Source organism: Sabethes cyaneus, chromosome 3, assembly GCF_943734655.1.
Source record: "Sabethes cyaneus chromosome 3, idSabCyanKW18_F2, whole genome shotgun sequence".
NCBI classification, from domain to species: Eukaryota; Metazoa; Arthropoda; class Insecta; order Diptera; family Culicidae; genus Sabethes; species Sabethes cyaneus.
In genome coordinates, this window is record NC_071355.1 from 110,023,709 (window position 1) to 110,048,266 (window position 24,558).

Here is a 24,558-nt window from a genome sequence, read left to right on the forward strand (position 1 = left end):
TCACTTCAGTATATTCCAGCTAAATATGCCAGATCTGACCGGCTCTGCTGCAGGCTGAGCATCGCAAATTGTGGTTTTAGCCGCGGATGAATCTATACTCGCAATGCAGGTAACCACAGTCAGCAAACCTACACTGCAGAGCCACACCAAAAACGCACGTAAAATTCCTGTTAAAATTATAGTAATCTACGATATATATGTATAGACATAACCGATTGTTTGTTATTTGGATTGTGAAATAATGAGAAATCCGTCTAATTTATTTATATATTACCGTTCACATTATGCTTACTTCGAAAGAATCATATGAATCTTTTGCAATAATTGAATGTGGTGCATCTGCAAGTATACTTGAAAGTTTCTCTGCAAGTATACCTGCAGGTGCACCACATTCATTTATTGCAAAAGATTCGTTTGATTCATTCGGAGTAAGTATAACGTGAATGATTATAAAAACTATAAAATTTATAGTTGAGATGACTACGTTCATGGTTATTTCAACAATAGTTAATAACGTCATTTTTACCACGAAATTGTCACGACAACCAACTCGTCCCGTTCATTGCGTGTTTAAGATGACTATTTTCTTGTCAGCAATATCATACAAAACCTGGTCATGATAACAAAACCATTGTCATGATGACAATTGTATAGTTTTAAATTATAGTTGTCCCAACCATACATGGTCATTTTTACCATAAAATTGTCACTGCAACCAGCTAGTTCCGTTTATTTTTTTGTCCAAGATGACTATTTTCTTGTCAGTAAAACTATACAACAAGTGGTTAAGATAACTAAAGCATTGTAATGATGACAATTTTATGGTATACAGATTATAGTTATGCCTACTATGCGTGGTCAACCGTACCATGCGTCCATTGTTCAAGCTTATAGTCGAAATAACCATGAAAATGTTGTCTAGACCAGTTTTCCCAGTCGGTTGAAAACCACCATACTTTTCCGGTCAAGCTTACCCCTAAAATGGTAGAATTTACCATGAAATTTTTCTGTGTGTATACATTTGGGATGACTTGTCGCCACTCTGTATATAGTCACTCTATCCTGGGGCTCAAAATTTGACAGCGGGCCCAAATCAAGCTGCTGGCAGACGAGTGAAACAAAGTGATGAAATGCTATCTCATTTTCGCACACACGAGATGTTGGCCGCGAAAACATGGTTGCCTGCCGATGAGGTGGGTTTTGTCTAGAAATAATAAATACTCAGAGGTGAGAGATACGCGGAAGCAGCCATCTTGAGAGCCAATCTTGGAGCCAATCGAGCAGCGAGAGTTGTCAAAAGGGAACCAATCGAACACGCATATTTTTTGTTTAAATGTTTGATTAACAATTATTGCCCAAGTAACCAGTGAGCACTTAAAGAAGCAGAAATCTAACTTCTTATTAGCCTATGGTGCACACCATATCGTGCAGCATAGTTTAATATGCCTATAAACAGCTGCTAGAAAGCCGGTTTTGGCGAAATATCCGGCTACATTAGTGCTTGGAGATTTACAAATGTCATAAAACGTAACGCCTGTTGCGTAACGGTAAAACGTCAAACATAAAAAAATGCGAAAAATATATTGTACATCCTTTTTTTATCTTCCCTCTCTGTTATGCTTATTATGGCGACGTTTGTTGACGTTTCAAGATTGCTTTTTTGTTATATTCTTTTTCGGTTAGAATTGAACCGCCAGCCAGCCAATCTGTCGATTACGTGGCTTGGAGTGGAGGAGTAGGGCAACGCCTTTACCAGTTGATCTGTAAACGGTAGTTGCGAGTCAGCTGCCAATAGCTCTACTTAAATTACCGAAATTCTTAACTCGGATGTTTGATTTGCTTATCGAGGTGGAATGGAGGGAAAGATTTTATTTTTTACATTTCTTCCATAAGTTGCGCTTTGGGAGAATTACCTACCTTTTATTTTCTTTTTATGTGATGGCATACATGCATAGAAATATTTCTTGTAAAATCCGTCTGCATATGCCATATAGATTCGTGTTGATGTTTATTTTATCGGCGGTGCAGGATTGTGCGTAAGCTAAAAAGAGAGGGAAGAAGAGGCGAACCAGCCGCAGGCTGAAAACCTCTCTAATATAGAATTAAAAAAAGAGGGAAGCATTTTTTTCTTTTATCACACGTACGTTCGCAAGCAGAATTCCTGCAAGTGTGAGCAGATCAAAATCTCTTTTGATGCCGGTAACGGCAATAAAGCCTGCTTAGAGCATCTAATCAGCTTTTCATAGTGCTTCAAGTAAATTTTAATTCAACATTGAGAATGCCATTTTAAAGCTGCTATGCATTGACAATGCTGAATTATATCTGGCAGCATGCAACTTGCAAATATAGAGCAGCTTTCAAGCTTAATTCAGTGCTTAGCGGTTACCTGGGTGAAATAGTTATGAAATCTACTAAAGCTATTGTCACGCACTTTGAATATTATATTGCCCTTTGCATTGAAAGTCGGATTTTGAGCACACTTGTTCAGTCACACATTTTGCAGGTGAGAAAAGTTGCCAAAATTTCGTGGTAAAAACCCATGAACAGAGACTAACAGACGTAACACTGAAGTCTCATTCCATCGCCAACAAAAACGATCATTTCAAATCTTCACTTAAGCCAAGACTCAAACAACAGTCGCTGCGCGAGAATGCCGCTCACTTGCGGTGGCACTGTTGTCAGATAATATACAAGTAAATTTATAGCACTGCCAAATTTATAGCGAGCTGCTTTGCGCAGCGCGAAGACTGCACCAGGTGATGCTAGTGTTTTTTCCAAGTTTTAGGGGTGTCATTGAAATGATGTTTTGCCTTTCTACTATATAAATATATAGGGTAACCAACGTATTTGGACCCCATCAGCAGCTGTACATAATTTGGACACTTACAGCAAAATCAAACGGAAGTGTCCAAATTATGTACAGCTGCTGATGGGGTCCAAATACGTTGGTTGGTCCAAAATAGGTTGGTTACCCTAGTATAAAGGTATAGAAATCACTTGGAAAACCGGAAATGGAAAGAAGGCCCTGCGGGCCGAAAGTTATATACCATTCAACTCAGTTTCGAAACCTGAGCATTTTCTGTGTGTGTGTGTGTGTATGTATGTGTGTGTGTGTATGTGTGTGTGTATGTGACGCTTTTAATCTCACTCACTTTTCTCGGAGATGGCTGAACCGATTTTAATGTTCTTAGTGTCAAATGAAAAGTCTAGGTGTCCCATTGGTCGCTATTGAATTTCATACTGATCGGACTTTTAGTTCAAAAGTTATGTATAAAAATACGAAAAATATGGGACTTCATTATCTCATAGGTCTCTGAACCGATTTGAACAAAATTGATTGCATATGAAAGAGGAGCCTTGCAAACCCTTAACTTCCAAATTTCATGACGATTGGGCTTCAAATGGTGAGTTGACAACCTGGAAGGAGCGTCAAACACAACTCTGGTCCTCACAAGCTCCCGCCTCACGCCTCCACGAGTCATATGATACCAAATGCGGCGCAGCCTGGGTAATGTTGTCAATCTGACAATAGCGAAGTGAGGAGGTGCGACGCGAATACTGGCGCGGTAACCATAGCATGGCGGTAGAGGAAATGCTTCGTCAAACACGAGCGTCTGTCCACCAAGGAGGTGCGGCTCAAACAGCGTCTGTTCTCCATGTTAGGGGCGGCTGATTATTGTACTCGTCCTTATGCCAGCAGGGACTCTAAACAGTGTTGTGCACGATGGTCCTCCGGCGAGACAGGGGGTTAGGGGCAGGCCCAACAAGCCGCCCTGGAAAACTAAAAGTTACTAACAACGAAGAAGAAAATAGGGATCGGAACAATCGGCGTCGACCCACGCGACGAAATAAGGACTACGATTGGAAACTCGGGACATGGAATTGCAAATCGCTCGGCTTCCCGGGTTGCGATAGGATAATATATGATGAATTACATCCCCGAAACTTCGAAGTCGTAGCACTGCAGGAACTTTGCTGGACAGGACAGAAGGTATGGAAAAGCGGGCATCGAGCGGCTACTTTCTACCAGAGCTGTGGCACCACCAACGAGCTGGGAACCGGCTTTATAGTACTGGGAAAGATGCGCCAGCGTGTGATTGGTCGGCAACCGATCAACGCAAGGATGTGCAAGTTGAGGATTAAGGGCCGTTTCTTCAATTACAGTATCATCAATGTGCATTGCCCACACGAAGGGAGACCCGATGTTGAGAACGAGGCGTTCTATGCGCAGCTGGAGCAGGTGTATGATGGCTGTCCGCGACGGGACGTGAAAATCGTCATCGGTGACATGAACGCGCAGGTAGGACGGGAAGCTATATATAGACCGGTAATCGGGCCAAACAGCCTGCATGCCGCAACGAACGACAACGGCCAACGATGCGTAAATTTTGCAGCCTCCCGCGGAATGGTAGTCCGAAGTACCTTCTTCCCCCGCAAAGATATCCACAAGGCCACCTGGAGATCACCAGACCAACGAATAGAAAACCAAATTGACCATATTCTAATCGACGGTAAATTCTTCTCTGATGTTATAAACGTTCGCACCTACCGCAGTGCAAATATAGATTCGGATCATTTCCTAGTTGCAGTTTGCATGCGCTCAAAACTCTCGACGGTGCATAACACGCGTCGAAGTCGTACGCCGCGACCCAACATCGAGCAGCTACGAGTCACCGGAGTTGCCCAGGAATACGCGCGACAGCTGGAAGCAGCGCTACCAACGGAAGAGCAACTTGGCGCAGCAACTCTTGAAGATGGTTGGAAAGGCATTAAGACCGCCATCGGTAGCACTGCACTAGCGGCACTAGGTACAATGAATCCAAACCGAAGAAACGATTGGTTCGACGGCGAATGCGAGCAATTAGTGCAGGAGAAGAATGCAGCACGTGCGAGGATGCTGCAACACCGTACGAGGGCGAATGTGGATCGATATAAACAAGCACGGAACAGGCAAAACTCGGTCTTCCGGAGGAAAAAGCGCCAACAGGAAGATCGGGATCGCGAGGCGATGGAAGAACTGTACCGTGCTAACGATAAACGGAGGTTCTACGAGAAGTTAAACCGCTCGCGCAAAGGCCATGTGCCGCAGGCCGATATGTGTCGAGACTCAGACGGTAATCTTCTCACGAACGAACGTGAGGTGACCGAGAGGTGGAAGCAGTATTATGACGAGCACCTTAACAGCGATGTAGCTGAACATGGAGGTGACGATATGGCAATAGATCTTGGAGCACGTGCAGAAGACGACAGAATACCAGCCCCTGACCTCCAGGAGGTAGCAGAAGAGATCGGTCGGCTGAAGAACAATAAAGCGGCTGGGGCTGATCAGCTACCCGGCGAGCTGCTGAAATACGGTGGTGACGCACTGGCTAGAGCGCTGCACTGGGTCATTGTCAAGATTTGGGAGGATGAGCTACTACCGGAGGAGTAGACGGAAGGCATCGTGTGTCCGATCTACAAAAAGGGCGACAAGTTGGATTGTTGTAATTACCGCGCAATCACACTGTTGAACGCCGCCTACAAGGTACTCTCCCAACTTTTATGTCGTCGACTATCACCATTTGCAAAGGAGTTCGTGGGGCAATATCAAGCGGGATTCATGGGTGCCCGTGCCACCACGGACCAGATTTTCGCGCTTCGGCAAGTGTTGCAGAAATGTCGCGAATACAACGTGCCCACGCATCATTTATTCATCGACTTCAAATCGGCGTACGACACGATCGATCGAGATCAGCTATGGCAGATTATGCACTACTACGGATTTCCGGATAAACTAACGCGATTGGTCAAGGCGACGATGGATCGAGTAATGTGTGTTGTTCGAGTATCAGGGGCAGTCTCGAGTCCCTTTGGATCTCGAAGAGGGTTACGGCAAGGTGATGGGCTTTCATGTTTGCTGTTTAACATCGCTTTGGAGGGTGTGATAAGAAGAGCGGGTATAGACACGAGTGGCACGATATTCACGAAGTCCGTCCAGCTTCTTGGTTTCGCTGACGACGTTGACATCATTACACGTACCTTTGAGAGGATGGCGGAAACGTACATCGGACTGAAAGCTGAAGCCAAACGGATAGGACTTGTCATTAATGTATCGAAAACAAAATACATGAAAGGAAGAGGTTCTAAAGAAGTGAATGCAGACCTCCCTCCCCGAATTCATTTAGACGGTGATGAAATCGAGGTGGTAGAAGAGTTCGTGTATCTGGGCTCACTGGTTACCGCAGACAATGACACCAGCAGAGAAGTACAAAGACGCATTATGGCAGGAAATCGTGCCTACTTTGGACTCCGTAGGACGCTGCGATCGAACAAAATTCGCCACCGCACGAGGTTAACAATCTACAAGACGCTGATTAGACCGGTAGTCCTTTACGGCCATGAGACATGGACTATGCTCGTGGAGGACCAACGCGCCCTTAGTGTTTTCGAACGGAAGGTGTTGCGCACCATCTACGGCGGAGTGCAGATGGAAGACGGAACGTGGAGGAGGCGAATGAACCATGAATTGCATCAGCTGCTTAGGGAACCACCCATCGCTGCCACCGCAAAAATCGGTCGCCTGCGATGGGCTGGGCATGTCGTGAGGATGTCGGACGACTGCCCGGTTAAAAAAGTTCTCAATAACGATCCGACTGGAACGAGACGACGGGGCGCGCAGCGAGCAAGATGGATCGATCAAGTGGAAGGCGACCTGCGGACCCTACGTAGACTACGTGGCTGGCGAATTGCGGCCATGGACCGAGTAGAATGGAGACGACTTCTTCGTACAGCAGAGGAAACCACGGCCTGGAGCTGATTAATGGATGGACTTGTAAATTGAAAGTTACATAAAGAAATGTGAAAAAATAGTGTTTAAAACATATTTATGTAACATATAAGCATTAATTTAATGAAAAACATCACACATTTTATGATTATTTAAAAATTACTGCTGAGATCTATCAAACGAAACCGAGTTATTTAAAATCGGACGCTTCATTCAAAAGTTATTCAAACTTTAACACTTAAGCACCGTATATTAAACCGTTAAAACGTGTGAAATCAAAACATCAATCAAATGTTGATTGTATTCAATGTATGAGGTGTGTGTGATGTATGTGTGTATGTATGTATGTATGTATGTATGTGTGTATGTATGTGTGTATGTATGTATGTATGTATGTATGTGATGACAATTTGCAATTTTAAAATTTGCAATGAAATTCAAGAAAAGTGAGAAACATGTCAATTGTCTGAAGTATTTGAAGCCTCCTAGTGGAATACGAACTCTGAAATTAAAGAAAAGAAAAAACTTTTACCGACTAAATTCCACTATTTAATATTTATTCGCGACAGATACGTATACGCTTTGAAATAAGACACTGATGAAGCCTGCACGTCGTAGGTGAACTACGTATCTGTTGCAAATAAATATTAAATAGTAGGATTCAATCGAAAAGTTTTTTCTTTTCTTTGATTTCAGATTTCAATTGTCATTTTCTTCACTTGCTGTTACTCACAATTGTACAAGAAAAGCAAAAAGCGAAGAAAAGCAGTTTATTTAAGCATGTAGGTATAGCACAGAGAACAGACATTCATCTTAATTCTGTAAGATGTGTAAAAGCTTAATATCGCCATATTGAGAGTAGATGGTAATGCTCCCGCTACGTGGCGTTTGCATCACTAACAAATCGAGCTTTGATGTCAAAGCTTGCAAAGCTCGTCTATACACTTTTCACATTTTCATCAAAACATGCTATCATATCATATGGTTACTGTAGCAACAGTGCTGTGGTAACAGCTGTAATAAATAAACTTTGGAAAATGGTTCACGACTCATGTTGTCATACGCGAAATAAAGGCTGGATTGAAACGAAAACAGTTTTATCTTTGATTCAAGGCTTTTTAAGGGAAATTCGTCTGCAGCACAAGTTAGCAGATGCAAATAAACGCAAACGCAGGAGAAACCGAAAAGCAATTCGAATGAACCTGCCGCAAAAATAGAAATAAAAAATAAAAAAAAAGCAATAAAAAAGCATTGAAAACCGTGTGCATTTTTTTACTTTACTAACCTTAGGAAAGATTCTGACATCTACATTGTTATTTAATTCAATTTAGTTGTCCATACCATCCTTGAGAATTGAATTTTCATACTCGAGGTCGAGACCTACGCGGAACTAACACTAACGAATGTTTTAACTTCCTGTAATATAATCATCGCAGGTAAATATATATTTTGCCAATTATCAAAAAGAAAACCCACACTTACTGCTGCGCAGAATTTACAATTTCGACGTCAGTATTCAGAGCGTTTAATATTCTCGGCGATACAGGTAAATCAGCTCCGTTTATCTTGCAACAAATCTACATTAGCCGATACGATGTCCGAACGGATACAGTGCATCGGTGTTCATCCCATTACGTGATGACCTTACAGCGACTGCCCGGTTGCTATTACTAAGATCATGATTCACACATAATTTCGGTTTCGGTATCATTGCCGAGCACACGGACACTTCTTGTTTGCCTTTCCATTGACTGCAGTTGTACTAGCTAATGCGAGACTAGGTGCTGGCGAGGAACCGGCACTGGACAAAGAAGTTTCTGTAGTAACAACAGCCGTCGTTTCGTTGCCAATGTGTTTCAATTTACAGGCGAATATCGGTTCTGGGCAGGCACCAAAATTGAACACTTCCATGTGCTTACATTCCCGATATTTACAAAAATCATTTTTCTTTGTAGAGCAATATTTAAATAAAATTTACGGTTCAGATCGCGAACACTGCTTCACACACGTATTTTTTGCTGCGGCAAACAAATTTTTTAAAACAAACTTAACTTAGCCCCGCAACAAATATGGAAACAAAACTGACCGAATCCAAACCAAGAGACGATGACAAACGCTACACGGTAAAAAAATAACACGTTGAAGCGAAGTGATTTACCTTTGAATTCGCACTACTTGCCTATCACTACAATTTGAAACACGGTAAAAAAATAACACGTTGAAGCGAAGTGATTTACCTTTGAATTCGCACTACTTGCCTATCACTACAATTTGAAATGAAAATCTATTGAAAGTGAATCAACACAAAGCACAATGAAATCAACAGAAAATCACTTTAATTTCCAATGCGCTATGTTTTAAAATTTTGAGCTGTCAAATGAATTGAAAGTATTCGATTTACAATGAATGATATGTTCGAAAAGTATTTTTATTTATTAATTTATTTAATCAAAATACAAACACAATATAAACCACAATCGATGATAAATAAACCGGATAGTTGTTTCTAATGCCGGGAAGTCTTAATATGTTTGGTTGTTGTTGTCATATCCGTGGTGGTGTGATCAATCCCTTAACCTGAAAACAGATAGCAATTTATTAATTTCAATCCTTGTTTCAATCACATACAAAATTTAGCTATACTCACACTCTAGAATAGTAATAATTTCAAGCGAAAACATATTTTCACCATTCTGGGTTTGTTTTTTTTTCGATTAGTGAATTAAAGGATTAAAGCACATTAAACATACTTCGCGAGTTTTGACATCTGTGAAATGCGAAAAATAATTAGTGCAAATTCAAAAGATATGTATTATGATTCGATGGTGTTTTCCATTGAATAGTTTTCAATGAAAGATCTCTTCTTCAAGAAATGGAAATCTCTTGAAAATCAATACTTAATCACTTCAATATGCAATGCTGAGTAACAGATTGATTCAAATGCAAGAACAGTTGAATTGGACGTGACGATTTTTTACCGTGAATGAAAATCTATTGAAAGTGAATCAACACAAAGCACAATGAAATCAACAGAAAATCACTTTAATTTCCAATGCGCTATGTTTTAAAATTTTGAGCTGTCAAATGAATTGAAAGTATTCGATTTACAATGAATGATATGTTCGAAAAGTATTTTTATTTATTAATTTATTTAATCAAAATACAAACACAATATAAACCACAATCGATGATAAATAAACCGGATAGTTGTTTCTAATGCCGGGAAGTCTTAATATGTTTGGTTGTTGTTGTCATATCCGTGGTGGTGTGATCAATCCCTTAACCTGAAAACAGATAGCAATTTATTAATTTCAATCCTTGTTTCAATCACATACAAAATTTAGCTATACTCACACTCTAGAATAGTAATAATTTCAAGCGAAAACATATTTTCACCATTCTGGGTTTGTTTTTTTTTCGATTAGTGAATTAAAGGATTAAAGCACATTAAACATACTTCGCGAGTTTTGACATCTGTGAAATGCGAAAAATAATTAGTGCAAATTCAAAAGATATGTATTATGATTCGATGGTGTTTTCCATTGAATAGTTTTCAATGAAAGATCTCTTCTTCAAGAAATGGAAATCTCTTGAAAATCAATACTTAATCACTTCAATATGCAATGCTGAGTAACAGATTGATTCAAATGCAAGAACAGTTGAATTGGACGTGACGATTTTTTACCGTGTACGCTACTTACTCAATAAAAAGGCAATATTTTTACCGCAAGCTGGTCACACAACAAAACGGCTCTTAAATTACAATTTATAGTATATACTACAGACGGTAGATAATCTACAGACGCGCAAAGAGCGTGGCATAAAACACCAATCGAACCGTCAAATCGAGACACCAAATGAGCAAAGTAAACAAACTTGTGTTTCGTATAGGCAGGGAAGACTAAGTTTTGTAATCTACCTGAAATGTTAAAACTTTAACTATTGATTTGCTAACAACATGTGGATTAGTTACCCTCGATATATCATATAATGCTTTAAAAAATTCAATTGTCTTGTTCAATTTGCAAAATATGCGTCGTAATTCGCGAAATTCCACGGAACATACCTCGCGATTCACGCAACTTCTTGCTGATTATAGGAAGATTGATGCAATTCTGACTGGTTGCCAAAACTGTTTAAATAAAATAAACAAAAAAAGTGTTGCCGAATTGGTAATTTTTCTCTTTGCGCGTCTGTGGCGTCTGTAGATTATCTATGCAGAAATGCAACAACCGATTCTGGCAGAAATTTCGCCTAACGGTTTTGTCTGCCAGATTTCTGTTCGATTTCTGTCAGCCATGTCGAACAGAACCGATACCGAAACCGATTCAACCGGTTTGTTTTTTGCGTAACTTTTTGATTAAAAAAAGCTGTCATCAAAAATAAATACAATACATACATTTGCGCATTTTACACTACTTTATTGTTCATTCCGACCCCCCGGCACGTCGCCATTTTTCTGTGACTGAATCTGAAACGTCAAGAATACTGGGCGGGAAATCACTTCATAGAAAATCAATGCGACGGCCATTGTTGTTTGGGGTACAATACTGAGGGGTCCAACTTAATGGGGGTACTGTCAAACTCTGTAGACCAAGATAGCGATGTCGTGGAGGTGGTTCATTCTTACGTTCAGCTTATTTTTGTTAGTTTTCAGTGCATTTCAGAAGCTGAAACCAGATGAGCGGGACCTTTGGTCTGAAAACAAAAAGAATGCACGGAGCACGCACGTTATTGGAATCGACCATTTAAAATGTTTCGTGAGGCTTTAAAACAGAAACTAAATCCCTCAGAAACAAGTTGAATATTATTTTCTTACCTGTAATGCAGAACTGCAACATTAGGCAGCATCGTGTGAAGCACGTATCTCCTACAGACGGTAGATAATCTACAGACGCGCAAAGAGAAAAATTACCAATTCGGCAACGCTTTTTTTTGTTTATATTATTTAAACAGTTTTGGCAACCAGTCAGAATTGGATCAATCTTCCTATAATCAGCAGTAAGTTGCGTGAATCACCTGGTATGTTCCATGGAACTTCGCGAATTACGACGCAAATTTTGCAAATTGAACAAGCCAATTGAATTTTTCAAAGCATTATTTGATATATCGATGTTAACTAATCCATATATTGTTAGTAAATCAATAGTTTAAGTTTTAACATTTCATTTAGATTACAAAACTAAGTCTTCCCTGCCTATACGAAACACAAATTTGTTTACTTTGCTTATTTAGTGTCTCGATTTGACGGTTCGATTGGTGTTTTATGCCACGCTCTTTGCGCGTCTGTAGATTATCTACCGTCTGCAGTATCTCCCGTTTTAAAATGTCATTTTTGACATACAGAAAAGCGAGCGAAAAACGAAGAAGACGAACCGGTTCTGAATGTCAAATTTTGCCGGCGCCGTATTGGTTCTGTTCGATTTCTGTCAGGCATCCGAATTATTCCTAAGCGGGATTTTGCTCCGCAGTAGGTGCTGGTAGAGTGACTATATACAGAGTGGCGACAATGTCAAAATTGGAATGATAATTATCTGTCAGTGTCATTCCAATCGAGCAGACGACCTATCCAACGCGTATGCAGGAAAGAGAAAGAAAAACCTTGGAAAACCCGCATTGCATACATTTGGGATGACTTGTCGCCACTCTGTATATAGTCACTCTAGCCCGCTTACGAAAGTCGGATGCCTGGCAGAAATCGAACAGAACCAATATGGCGCCGACTGAATTTGACATTCAGAACCAGTTCATCTTCTTCGTTTTTCGCTCTAGTCTCTTTATGTCAGAACAAGTGACAAGAGATGACACGCGCTGCTCGTTTCCGTTTCCGATTCTAGGTAAGGAAATTACAAATTCATATCTGCAAACTTCAGTTTTTGTTCGTATAGCCACACTAAACAAATCAAACAATCTGCATCTATAACTAATCACAAAAATGTTTGTTTTGTTTAGTGTGATACATTTATAACCAGACCTTTTTTTCAGAAAATTGTTTCCAGTACCGGTGTTCTTTTGTGCGCCATTTATGTGCTTTATGTGTGTGTGCTTATGATAATGTAAATAAAAAGCTAGAAAAATTAAAATAAACTTGGTTTAACGTAATTTGTATGATGACATTCTATCTTTAAGCGGGGTACGCTGCTGAAAAGAAAACAGCTCAAGAAATTTTCTTGCTATTTACCGAAGAAATTTTGACAACTCCAATGCAAGCAACCACTTGTCATTTTTTCTTGTGGTAATAATTGCGCCGGATAATATTCCGTTCGGAAAAGTGACGTCTTAATTCACTTGCGTGTAAAACTGCGCCATCTGGACGTGAAATAATATTTCTTATTAGGAGCGTACTGCTTAAGAAATCGTAAAAGAAATCGATTTCTTGAGCATTTCTTGTCCTATCTTTTTACCCATTACTTTTTAGCAGCGTACCCCGCTTTAATAATGAAAAATAATACAAAAAAGGAAAATCAGCAGAACCGGTTCCTGCACCGGTTCAGTTCGATATGACTGGCAGAAATCGAACAGAACTCGGGCAGAAAAATCAAAACAAACCCGCTTAGGAAAAATTCGGATGCCTGGCAGAAATCGAACAGAATCAATATGGCGCCGGCAAAATTTGACATTCAGAACCGGTTCGTCTTCTTCGTTTTTCGCTCGCTTTTCTGTATGTCAAAAATGACATTTTAAAACGGGAGATACGTGCTTCACACGATGCTGCCTAATGTAGTAGTTCCGCATTACAGGTAAGAAAATAATATTTAACTTGTTTCTGCAGGATTTAGTTTCTGTTTTTAAAGCCTCACGAAACATTTTAAATGGTCGATTCCAATAACGTGCGTGCTCCGTGCATTCTTTTTGTTTTCAGACCGAAGGTCCCGCTCATCTGGTTTCAGCTTCTGAATCTGAAATGCACCGAAAACTAACAAAAATAAGCTGAACGTAAGAATGAACAATAAAGTAGTGTAAAATGCGCAAATGTATGTATGTATTGTATTTATTTTTTAACGACAGCTTTTTTTAATCAAAAAGTTACGCAAAAAACACAAACCGGTTGAATCGGTTTCGGTATCGGTTCTGTTCGACATGGCTGACAGAAATCGAACAGAAACCTGGCAGACAAAACCGTTTGGCGAAATTTCTGCCAGAATCGGTTGTTGCATTTCTGCTATAGTTTTCACGGGTGACGGCGGCCAGAAATCCAGCAGAATGCCTGGCAGAAAAAGTTTTTCGCTGCCAGATTTTTGTTCGATTTCTGCCGGACGCGCCTAAGCGGGAAACCGTTAGGCGAAATTTCTGCCCGAAACGGTTGTTGCATTTCTGCTATAGTTTTCACGGGTGACGGCGGCCAGAAATCCGGCTGAATGTCTGGCAGAAAAAGTTTTTCGCTGCCAGATTTTTGTTCGATATCTGCCGGGCGCGCCTAACCGGGAGGTGCTGGCAGTTTTTGTACACTGATGGCAAATCGTTGGTTTTAGATCCCGCTTATCTCTTATAGAGTGACTATTGGCCTTGCCAGCGTTGCTGATATTGTTCAGGGGTTTGCGTGTGAAAAAAAGAAAGGGAACTATTTTTGCTTTTGTCAACACTCACGCGTTGACAGTTCGGCACGAGATTTCCTGTAAGTGCGAGCAGTCTACGAAATCTCTTTCAACGCTGGCAATGCCAATATACAGAGTGGCGACAAGTCATCCCAAATGTATGCAATGCAGTTTTTCCAAGGTTTTTCTTTCTCTTTCCTGCATACGCGTTGGATAAGTCGTCTGCTCGATTGGAATGACAGATGACACTGACAGATAATTATCATTCCAATTTTGACATTGTCGCCACTATAGTCACTCTAATCTCTTACTGTGAGTATTTCTAGAGTGACTATATACAGAGTGGCGACAATGTCAAAATTGGAATGATAATTATCTGTCAGTGTCATTCCAATCGAGCAGACCACCTATCCAACGCGTATGCAGGAAAGAGAAAGAAAAACCTAGGATAAACCGCATTGCATACATTTGGGATGACTTGGCGCCACTCTGTATATAGTCACTCTAAGTATTTCTAGTTTCGTCACTAACGAGAATGACATTAGCTGCGGATCGTTTATGCTTGAGTGAGAGGGGAGCAAAGAGTGGTGGAGAGGATCGAGAGGATCCGAGAGTTTGGAATTTGATGTTCTTGATATTATTCCTATACTGCAAACAGTTTCAGCGAGGTCCACAGCTAATGTCAAAAAATCATTATATGTGTGCGTGGTGGAATACTTCATACTAATGCAGATGGATAATATATATTCCTGCCTGACTCGGATTTGCTTATAAAAATGTTTGGATTTACGTATAATAATAATCGAAGTGCATTTTACTGTAGTCTTGTGTGAATTACTATGTTATTAGCAGCATTTTTTTCTTTAAATTTATGTTGAATTTGTATGAGAGTATTTCAAACTGAATTTTAATAAGGTTAAAGCATGGATGTTAAGATCTAACTGCACTAAGTACAAGAGCACAGGTAAGTCAATAAGTTCAAGTGTTAAATATTTTGAATTCAAGTTAGAATAGTATGTAGATATTAATATTGGTGAAGATCGACTGAAAGTAATTTATAAACATTTACGTGAAATAGTTGGATACCGATATAAATCTGATTAAAATATGTGAAACATTAATTTAATATACAATATACTTACATACATTACGCTACCCTAATTGTATAAAAGTGCTAAGTATGCTGGGTGCTAAAATCGCTAGGTCTTTCACTAAATATTTGCGAACATAACATTAAGTCAATCGGGATATTGTTAAGAAGATTAGAATCTGCAATGAGCAGCGATTAGATTCACATAATTTTGTATTTTGGAGAATACAGCTCAAGTCTTTTTTATTTTATCTGTCATCTTTAAACTGCTTGCAAACTACGTCAACTATCCAGATGTCCAGTCTTAAGATAAAGACCAAAATTCTAGTTTAAATTTATATTTAGCTCTAGGGGTGTATCTTGCTTGATACTAAAGTAGAATTATTATCAATGTTTCTAAACACTAAGTCAAGTTTTAAAACAGATACCTATATCTGGTTTTGTTTTGTTTTTTCGTCAAGATAGAAAATTTCACCTGAAGTTAAAATCCTAAATATATAAATATTTCAGAATGTTATGCCTAGCGTTATAGAAGATATCCGGTTTATGCAAAAATATTTTTAAGTAACCATCGTTGTAGATAATTATAAACCAGATCAAAATTTAATAATTAGATTGTGATAAAAGTTTGTTAACCCTTAATAGCTAATACTAATAGTTCGAGTCTGAATAAATATGAACCCGAAAGGTGTGGCATACAGGAAATGTCGGTAACATTTCTTTGGATTGAGAATTCTTAGATATTATAATTTGTTTATATCGTTTCACGATCATTCAACAAGACTTTAGATTGGAAATTATAACATTTTTAAAGTTCGAAGTATAAGCAGTCATATTTGTAAGACCAGTTGAAGCACGTTTAAATGCGGTTAAAAAATTATTTAACTATCAATAGCATATGAGGTTGTATACAGCGTAAGTCTTTGCATTCGCGAGGGAAGTGGATAGGAATGACGGATTTCACGCCAACTCGTCTCTCAGAATACAATGAACCGTCGTATTTTTAAAGAGTTCATGTAAATAAGCAACTTTGCATAGGGTAGATGCTCCAGTAATGGAGGGGTTATGTCGGGGAATAGTGTTTAGAGACAATTTGAACGCTCAAGTTATCAGTTTCCAATTGAACTACATGATAATATGGTGCACCTTAATGTAGGCTTTAAACACATGCCAAAATTATACCATTCTGCTGGTTGATATATCTAAAATATTCCTTTTCCTGACATTGGTCTGTGCTCCTGAAGTAGTGGTAATGTTGCTCTAATAGTGGAAAATTTGCCTATAATAGTGGAATTTTGTTTACCGCCCTTGACATGACGTGAGCATGACAGCAGGTGGATAACAGCGTAGGCTTGGTAAAATGCTACGGATTGTTGCGAATTTCTTAAACAATTGCACTTTATTGGTCTGCTCAAAAGGAATTTGTAATTTTTGCACCAACATCTTAAATTATAACTGTGTATCTTAGATAAAACTGTTAACAAATATATAATTAAGAATAGAAAATTGAAATTATCTCGAAATCCGCCAAAATTACGAAATATTTCGAGTTTCCACCGCTACTGGTACTACCACAACTACTGGAGCATCTACCCTACTCCGTTTTTCTAGCTGCATATTAGCATCATCACCTTATATGCTTTCATTGAGCAAAACAACTATCAATCTGTCAAATATGAAATGGTTCGCATTCTGAATTGATTTTAACCACTCGAGGAGAAATAACCATTGAACTGTCGAATTTTAACTAAAAAGTTCAAAATTTCGCGAAATGGTTCACAACTTTAGGAAGCTAATTAGAAGTTAAAAACCCGATTTAATCCACCTGGTGGTAAAAGGAACCTTTGTTATACGGTCTTACTTGCTATTTGAGATAGCACGTATTTGATAGAAATCGGCACGTCTTCGTCTATTGGTTAACGTTGCGTAATGCGTTGGTTTACATAAAATTTTTGAAAATTGAATAAGCTTACAAAATTTGAACAAAATAGGAACACTTTTAAATTTTGATAGATCCCTTTTTCATGAAATTGCTGAGTAAGGATAAGTAAGTTGTTATTAATCTAAGTAAGTGCAAATAAAAGTAAGTTGTGAGAGGAAATCTTATTCTTTAACATATACATTGCCTAGTAAAGGTCTAGTTTATAGGTTTTTGAACTGTGCATTATTTCCTGTAATGCCAATCCATTTGATTCACATCAATAGAGTTTTCTTGAATAATTTTCATCAATTTTTATTAACCTTCGGTTACTCACGCTGTTGTATTTTGTACAACACGTGCAAAGTAAATGGATATATACCAGGTATATGACAATGCGAGCTGTCATATACACTTTGCACTAACACATCTACACTAGTTCTGCGATTTCGAGCATTTTGTATGGAAAATTAGTTAATTTTTTTAAAAAATCGCGCGATACGCAAGATTTGTCTTTTTTTTTCTTACAGCTTTTATGTTTATGCTTAGAACATTATTTCTAGTATGTATTTTCATGAATACAATGAAGTGCAACATTCCAAATTGCAAGCGGATATTTTTTCGTCAAAGCGGTATCAAGATGTCTCAAAGAAATGTCCTTATATTGCTTTCCTACAAGTAGTAAAACAAAAAAGAAATTCTTTAAAATGCTCGGACATGATTGTTCAATAAGCAGCATGAGCAACATTGTAATCCGCCCACGATATTTTTCGTTTGATTTCTGGTAAGCTTTTAAAGTGTTAATTATCATCTAAGACTGTTTTGTAGCAATCTAAGATTACTTTTTATGGTTTTCTACGTAGTGTTGAGACAAGAGCATATATATCAAACAACGTGAGCGGGCAAATTTATGATAAAAAGGTATCATCTTGGAACAGTGACTTCAACTTAAGGATTTTCAAGCAGTAGCACAAGCATCTATTCGAATAAAACTATTTTTTAAAAGAAGACATCAGAGGCAGATATTCAAGACCATCATGCAAGCTAAATGTTGGTCGGAACGTGTTTTAATTTAAGCAACCGTATACCGTATTGATCGTGAAGTATTAGAAACATTCATTTTTCAATTGCACATCGAAATAGTTAGTCACCCATGTTCTTAAATTTTTTACGCATAATTAAAGAAGGCTACATGTGCAAATAACTTTAAAATATATTCCTTACATTTCATTGTAAATGTTCAAATATTTCTCTGGAATAATATAGCTGCATTCATTAATTACAATTAATTTAGTTTTAATTTTCATGCAAGTTCCACCATATTTCAGAACTATTTCTTCTTCTTTCTACACACACTAATGCAACCCTCGATGGTCACATACCTGGTATATATCAATTTACTTTGCAACACGTGTAGGTTTCCCTACGCCATATTGTTATAAAATTACAAATCGTTGTTTAACTAACGTATATTCTCCAATAAACTTATTATGAGCAAAATATCATAATTCAATGCATTAATAATTTAAATTGTTGGGAAAATAGATCAGCATAAACCGCCATCACAGAAACGAAGCAATCAGCATGTGAGGTGTACCAGAATTTGGACCCAACTGTAATTTTCTCTTGTTTCTTCATATGGAAAAATGGTGTCTGTATGCAGCAAAACTATCAGCAAATGTAAAATGTTTAAAATGTATCCGTCTGCTGGTAGTCGAGTAATTAGGGTATTTTTATAATCAAAGTTCCACAGTTCCTAAACAAGCAATCATAGAGGTATACTATTTTCAGCAAAGTTGTGTATTTTTACTATTTGTACAATTTTGTAGTACATGAAAAAGTCGTTCAACAATTACAAAAAGAGCAAAAATAGAAAAAATGATTTTTCAAAATCATATACATACAATAAATAAGATTTTTCTATCTTCGCTGCAGAGATAGAACGCTATTGTCTTCAGCAAAATTTCTTGTAATAATATGCTCTATAACTTTGCAGAACACATCAATGTGTTATCTTGACATTGCAGAAAAATAATTTTTTTATTTCACTTTTAGGGGGATTAATCAAAATTTAAATTCCACCAGACGATGTAGCTTTCAATTTCTAGAAACTCTTCCACAGGTTCGATAAACCTAAAACCAAGTTTTCTCAATCAAAACTCTAGTGCGCATGTTTTTTTTGGTTTGGGGCTATTGTGCGCGCGAGTAACCGTGTTAGAAAAGTTGGCGCGAGTGTTCGAGGGTTAATATCTTTTGATCGGTAAAACCAATTCTTATGAAATTTTGCATATATATTCGTAGTGTCAAAACCTCTCGTTTGATTTTAGAATAATTGAAATTAGGTAAATTATCTTGGTTAAAATCATTATAAATTATTATTAATTTTGGTGTGGTGTATTCAATTGCTCATAACTTTCAAATTAAACATCCAATCAAAAAACCATTCAATAGTGATCTATCCGGCTATATTACCTGCCAGATGAAACTAATAGCGCATAAATCAGTTTGGCCATCTCTGAGAAACAGGCGATAATTATTACCTTGTCAAAACAGGTTTTTTAAGTATAACTTTCAAACTACTTGTTTGTTTTCAATAAAAAATTTCTGAACAATTTAGTTTTAACAAGAGCTTTCATTTGATACTAAGATCGTTGGGGATAAGATTTGCACTAAGATCTGCAAATTTATAATGATCTTCAAGACCGTTCCAAAAATCTGGAATTTGCAGACAAATCTGCAAGTCTGGTATCCCTGCATTCATTATCCCATATTCTGCTTAAACGCAAAAGATTAACTTTGAATTGTTTTTATGACGGTCAATGTTAACCTTAAGAATATATTCTTATTAATGTGTGATATTATAGTGGACCCCCGTTCGTTTGAACGATTCCTCATGCAAACTAACGGGATTACTTTTTCATTTGAACAACTGGTAACCCGAAATATGCTGAAACCTGTGTGAACTGGCCGGCCTGCTCTTTGTTATTGTTTTGGTGGTTTGTTTTAGTTGGCAGTTGCAAGTGCGAATATTGCATTTTCTGATCGGATTTCTATCTTAATCTTTAGGAAAACGACATGTGAAACCGATTAAACACGCTAGGTCAGTACAAACAAATCGTGTTTATGTGCATTGTCTACATAAACAAATGATGTCATGTTGAGAATGACGTTTGAACCATTTTTAATTTGCACGTCGTGCAAACCAACGGGGTTCAAATTAAAAAGTGTTCAGATTAAAAATGGTCAAACGAACGGGGGTCCACGGTATTCGAGAAAATAGTTTTCAGGAAAAGAAAATATCGGGATAACGGTCTATTCAGGAGGGTTGTAGTAGGCGTAACACTGCTATGTAGACAGTAGGATCGTTACACTAGCTCCGTAATTATCCTGTACTCTAATTGTAATGTATTATGTATATTGTTTGTTTGTATCTACTTTGTTTGAAGACATAAATAAATAATCACCGATTGCGGAATCTGTCGATAGAAAACGGTCAAATCCTATAAAGTTTAAAATCCAAGGCTTTGCTTTGTAGGTACTATGCGTAAAGGTTTTTTAAGAAAATAGTATACCGTCAGTAGAATCAATATATATATAGAATGCCAGTGTCGTTGTTTTTCTACAGGACCCATTGTGGTAAACATGATGCTAACAATCTGTATCAAGTCTGTGAATCGGGAACTTCATAGATCATTACACGGGAGCTCCTAACCACACTTTTTTGACAGCACTTGGTGGTTTGTTTACATGGTATTTAAATTTTGAATTGAGTTTTCTATCTTTGTCCGGCGGATAATGATAAAAATTAGTTATAGTTTTTATTTAAGAGAAAGTGCCTTACATGCATTTTACAGAAACTGATGCAGTAATCTTTCACGAAATTTCAAATCGAAACTGCTGGATGTGACAAAAAACATGTAAACAAACCAGCAAGTGGTGTCATTTGACGGCAAAATGACGTCATCGCAAAATGATCTATTGTCAAAGTTGCTCATTGTTATTTATCTGTTCTTTATCTGTGTGCTAGTTGGTGCTGTCATCAGTGCGCTCACCGCTGTGTTTTTATGCCAGTGATATGTTTTTAAACGTTCCTTTTCTTTTCGTCTGGATGAATTGAATCCCACAACGGCGTCCTTTTGCACCGTTTTTTTCAGGAATTTGAAGCAAACGAAGTTTCCAATCACATTACTTGGCAGCCATATTTGAAACTTTAAACTGGTTGTCAAAGTTTGACAATGAGATTCCCCTTTTGATGAATTTCAGGCACACACACATATGCATTTAGAATGTAAATACATTATCTGAACATGTGTGATGTTTACCACGCGCACAAGCACGCGCACTGCAGCGACACTGGCATTCTATATATATTGACTAGCTGACCCGACAAACTTCGTATTGCCACAAATTAACCTGTGTTGTACATAAATCATGAATCTCGGATGATCTTTGTCACTATCTCGAGTTTTGCAAGCCCCCTAGTGGGCGGCGCTTCCGACGGCGGGTCACCGGCAACACTCGCGACCGGCTCGTCCTGAATGATCTAGTGTTACTATAGATAGTTTTTGTGGTCTTGTTATTGATTAATGTTTTATGGAAGAGTCTCGAATTTCTCGAGTTGGATTAGTTTTTGAGTTTCGCAAAAATTTCTGTTTTATTTGTATGAGAGTCCATATCCCCCTACCACAGGGGTGAGAGGTCTCTAACTATCATAAAATAAATTCAAGACTCAAAAATCTCCTACATGCTAAATTTGGTTCCATTTGCTTGATTAGTACTCAAATTATAAGGAAATTTGTATTTCATTTGTATGGGAGCCCACCCTCTTCAAAGGGAAAGGGGTCGTAATACACCACAGAAAAAAAATTCTGTCATCTAAAACTCTCACATGAGCAAATTTGTATTTCGTTTGAATGGGAGCCCCCCCCCTCCTAAAAAGGTAAGAAGTCCTAATTCATAATGGGAAAAATGGTTGCCTCCAAAAACACCCACATGCCAAATATGGTTCCATTTGCTTGATTAGTTCTCGAATTATGAGGAAATTTGTATTTCATTTGTGTAGAAGCCCCCCTCTTGAAGTGTGGAAGGATCCTAATTCACCGTAGAAAATATTTTTGCCTCCAAAAACCTCCACATGCCGAATTTGGTTCTATTTGCTTGATTAGTTCTCGAGTTATGGGGAAATTTGTATTTCATTTGTATTGGAGCCCCCCCTCCTAATGTGGGAAGAGGTCCTAATTCATCACAGAAAAAATTCTTGCCTCCAAAAACACCTACACGCCAAATTTGGTTCAATTCGCTTGATTAGTTCTCGAGTTATGAGGAAATTTGTATTTCATTTGTACAGGAGCCCCTCCTCTTAAAGTGGGGAGGGGTCCTAATTCACCATAGAAAATTTTCTGGCTCTCGAAAACCTTCACATGCCAAATTTGGTTCCATTTGCTTGATTAGTTCTCGAGTTATGAGGAAATTTGTATGGAAGCCCCCCCTCTTAAAGGGGAGAGGAGTTACAATTCCCCTTATAAAGAGGGAGGGGTCTCAATTTACCATAGAATAAATTCTTGTCACCGAAAACACCCACATGCCAAATTTGGTTCTATTTGCTTGATTAGTTCTCGAGTTATGAGGAAATTTGTATTTCATTTGTATAGGAGCCCCCCCTCCTAAAGTGGGGAGAGGTTCTTATTCATCATAGAAAAAATTCTTGCCTCCAAAAACACCTACATGCCAAATTTGGTTCCATTTGCTGGATTAGCTCTCGAGTTATAAGGAAATTTGTATTTCGTTTGTATAGGACCCCCCCCCCCACTTAAAGTGGGGAGGGGTCCCAATTCATCATAGAAAAAAATTTTGTCTCCAAAAACACACACATGCCAAATTTGGTTTCATTTGCTTGATTAGTTCTCGAGTTATGAGGAAATTAGTATTTCATTTGTACAGGAGCCCCCCCCTCTTAAAGTGAGGAGGGGTCCTAATTCAACACAGAAAATTTTCTTGCCCTCGAAAACTTTCACATGCCAAATTTGGTTCCATTTGCTTGATTAGTTCTCGAGTTATGAGGAAATTTGTATGGAAACCCCCCATCTTAAAGGGGAGAGGAGTTATAATTCCCCTTATAAAGAGGGGAGGGGTCTCAATTCACCATAGAATAAATTCTTGTCACCGAAAACACCCACATGCCAAATTTGGTTCTATTTGCTTGATTAGTTCTCGAGTTATGCAGAAATTTGTGTTTCATTTGTATGGGAGCCCCCCCTCTTAGTGGGGGGAGGGGTCTCTAACCATCACTAAAACCTTTCCTGGCCCCAAAAACCTCTACATGCAAATTTTCACGCCGATTGGTTCAGTAGTTTTTGATTCTCTAAGGAACACAGGACAGACAGACAGACAGACAGACAGACAGACAGACAGACAGACAGAAATCCTTCTTTATAGGTATAGATTATACTATACCGTCATCCGGGGTGGGATTGTGCCAAAAAAGCATATATTTTTGTTCTATAGCTCAGTATACATACAATTTAGGAACTAAGTTGATTTCAAACCTGTCAATATATACTAAACTGTTCAATTAACAACTACCGTAGAGATGGTTTAGTTACAATGAAACCTAATTTTACCGGAAGGCTAAAAACCTAAACAGTGAACATTAGCATGTTTATAAACAATACACATAGATATCAGTATAAAGTAGTTCACAGGGGGCCGTCCATGAACTAAGTGGACTATTAGGGGCAGGGGATCATCCAAAAACAACGCATCATACAAAAATAACTGAAATAACTAAAAATGAGTTCGTAGTCAATGGACAGCCTTTATATAGCCAGTAGCGTTTCTACGGTTAACAAAGGGGAGATATATGAAGGGGTGTATCCTAAGGGGGCATACCTATTTGATCATTTAACAAAAGTAACCATTACTTCGTTCGAGAACCCGCGGCCGCAGAACATGTGGCCTATCCCACCCCCCTCCCCCCTCCTTAAAACTGGCAGTTTATACGGTATAATATATTCGTCTTATTAGAGTGTTTATTCAAAGTATCTGAAATTTCCAGAGAAAAAGTAAAAATTAGTTTAAATTATTTAGTAGACCTATGATGCTGTTTGCTCCAAAATGGATGATGCAATCTAATCTGTCAAAATATTGTGCTCAATAGTAAAGAATGTGAGTGTGCTGGTGTATACTGACGTAGTTTTGTTGTGTATGTGATATCCACAAATTGGATCCACAAATTGGAAATTAGAAAAGT

The 24,558-nt window shown here is 38.3% G+C and overlaps 1 protein-coding gene and 1 long non-coding RNA gene across 2 annotated transcripts in view; one reads left to right on the forward strand and one right to left on the reverse strand.

Moving 5' to 3' along the window:
• Positions 1-9,944: 9,944 nt before the first annotated feature.
• LOC128744031 (uncharacterized) lies at positions 9,945-10,577 on the reverse strand. Its single transcript, XR_008412349.1, has 3 exons — positions 10,468-10,577; positions 10,121-10,240; positions 9,945-10,050 (listed from the first exon to the last, which is right to left on the reverse strand). It is a non-coding gene; the product is annotated as an uncharacterized LOC128744031 (long non-coding RNA).
• Positions 10,578-15,059: 4,482 nt separating this feature from the next.
• LOC128743818 (3-phosphoinositide-dependent protein kinase 1) overlaps positions 15,060-24,558 on the forward strand; it is a 229,765-nt gene continuing 220,266 nt past the window's right edge. Inside the window, exon 1 of the mRNA XM_053840491.1 lies at positions 15,060-15,265. The gene's annotated coding sequence lies outside the window, so the exon portion shown is untranslated. The remainder of the gene's footprint in view (positions 15,266-24,558) is intronic.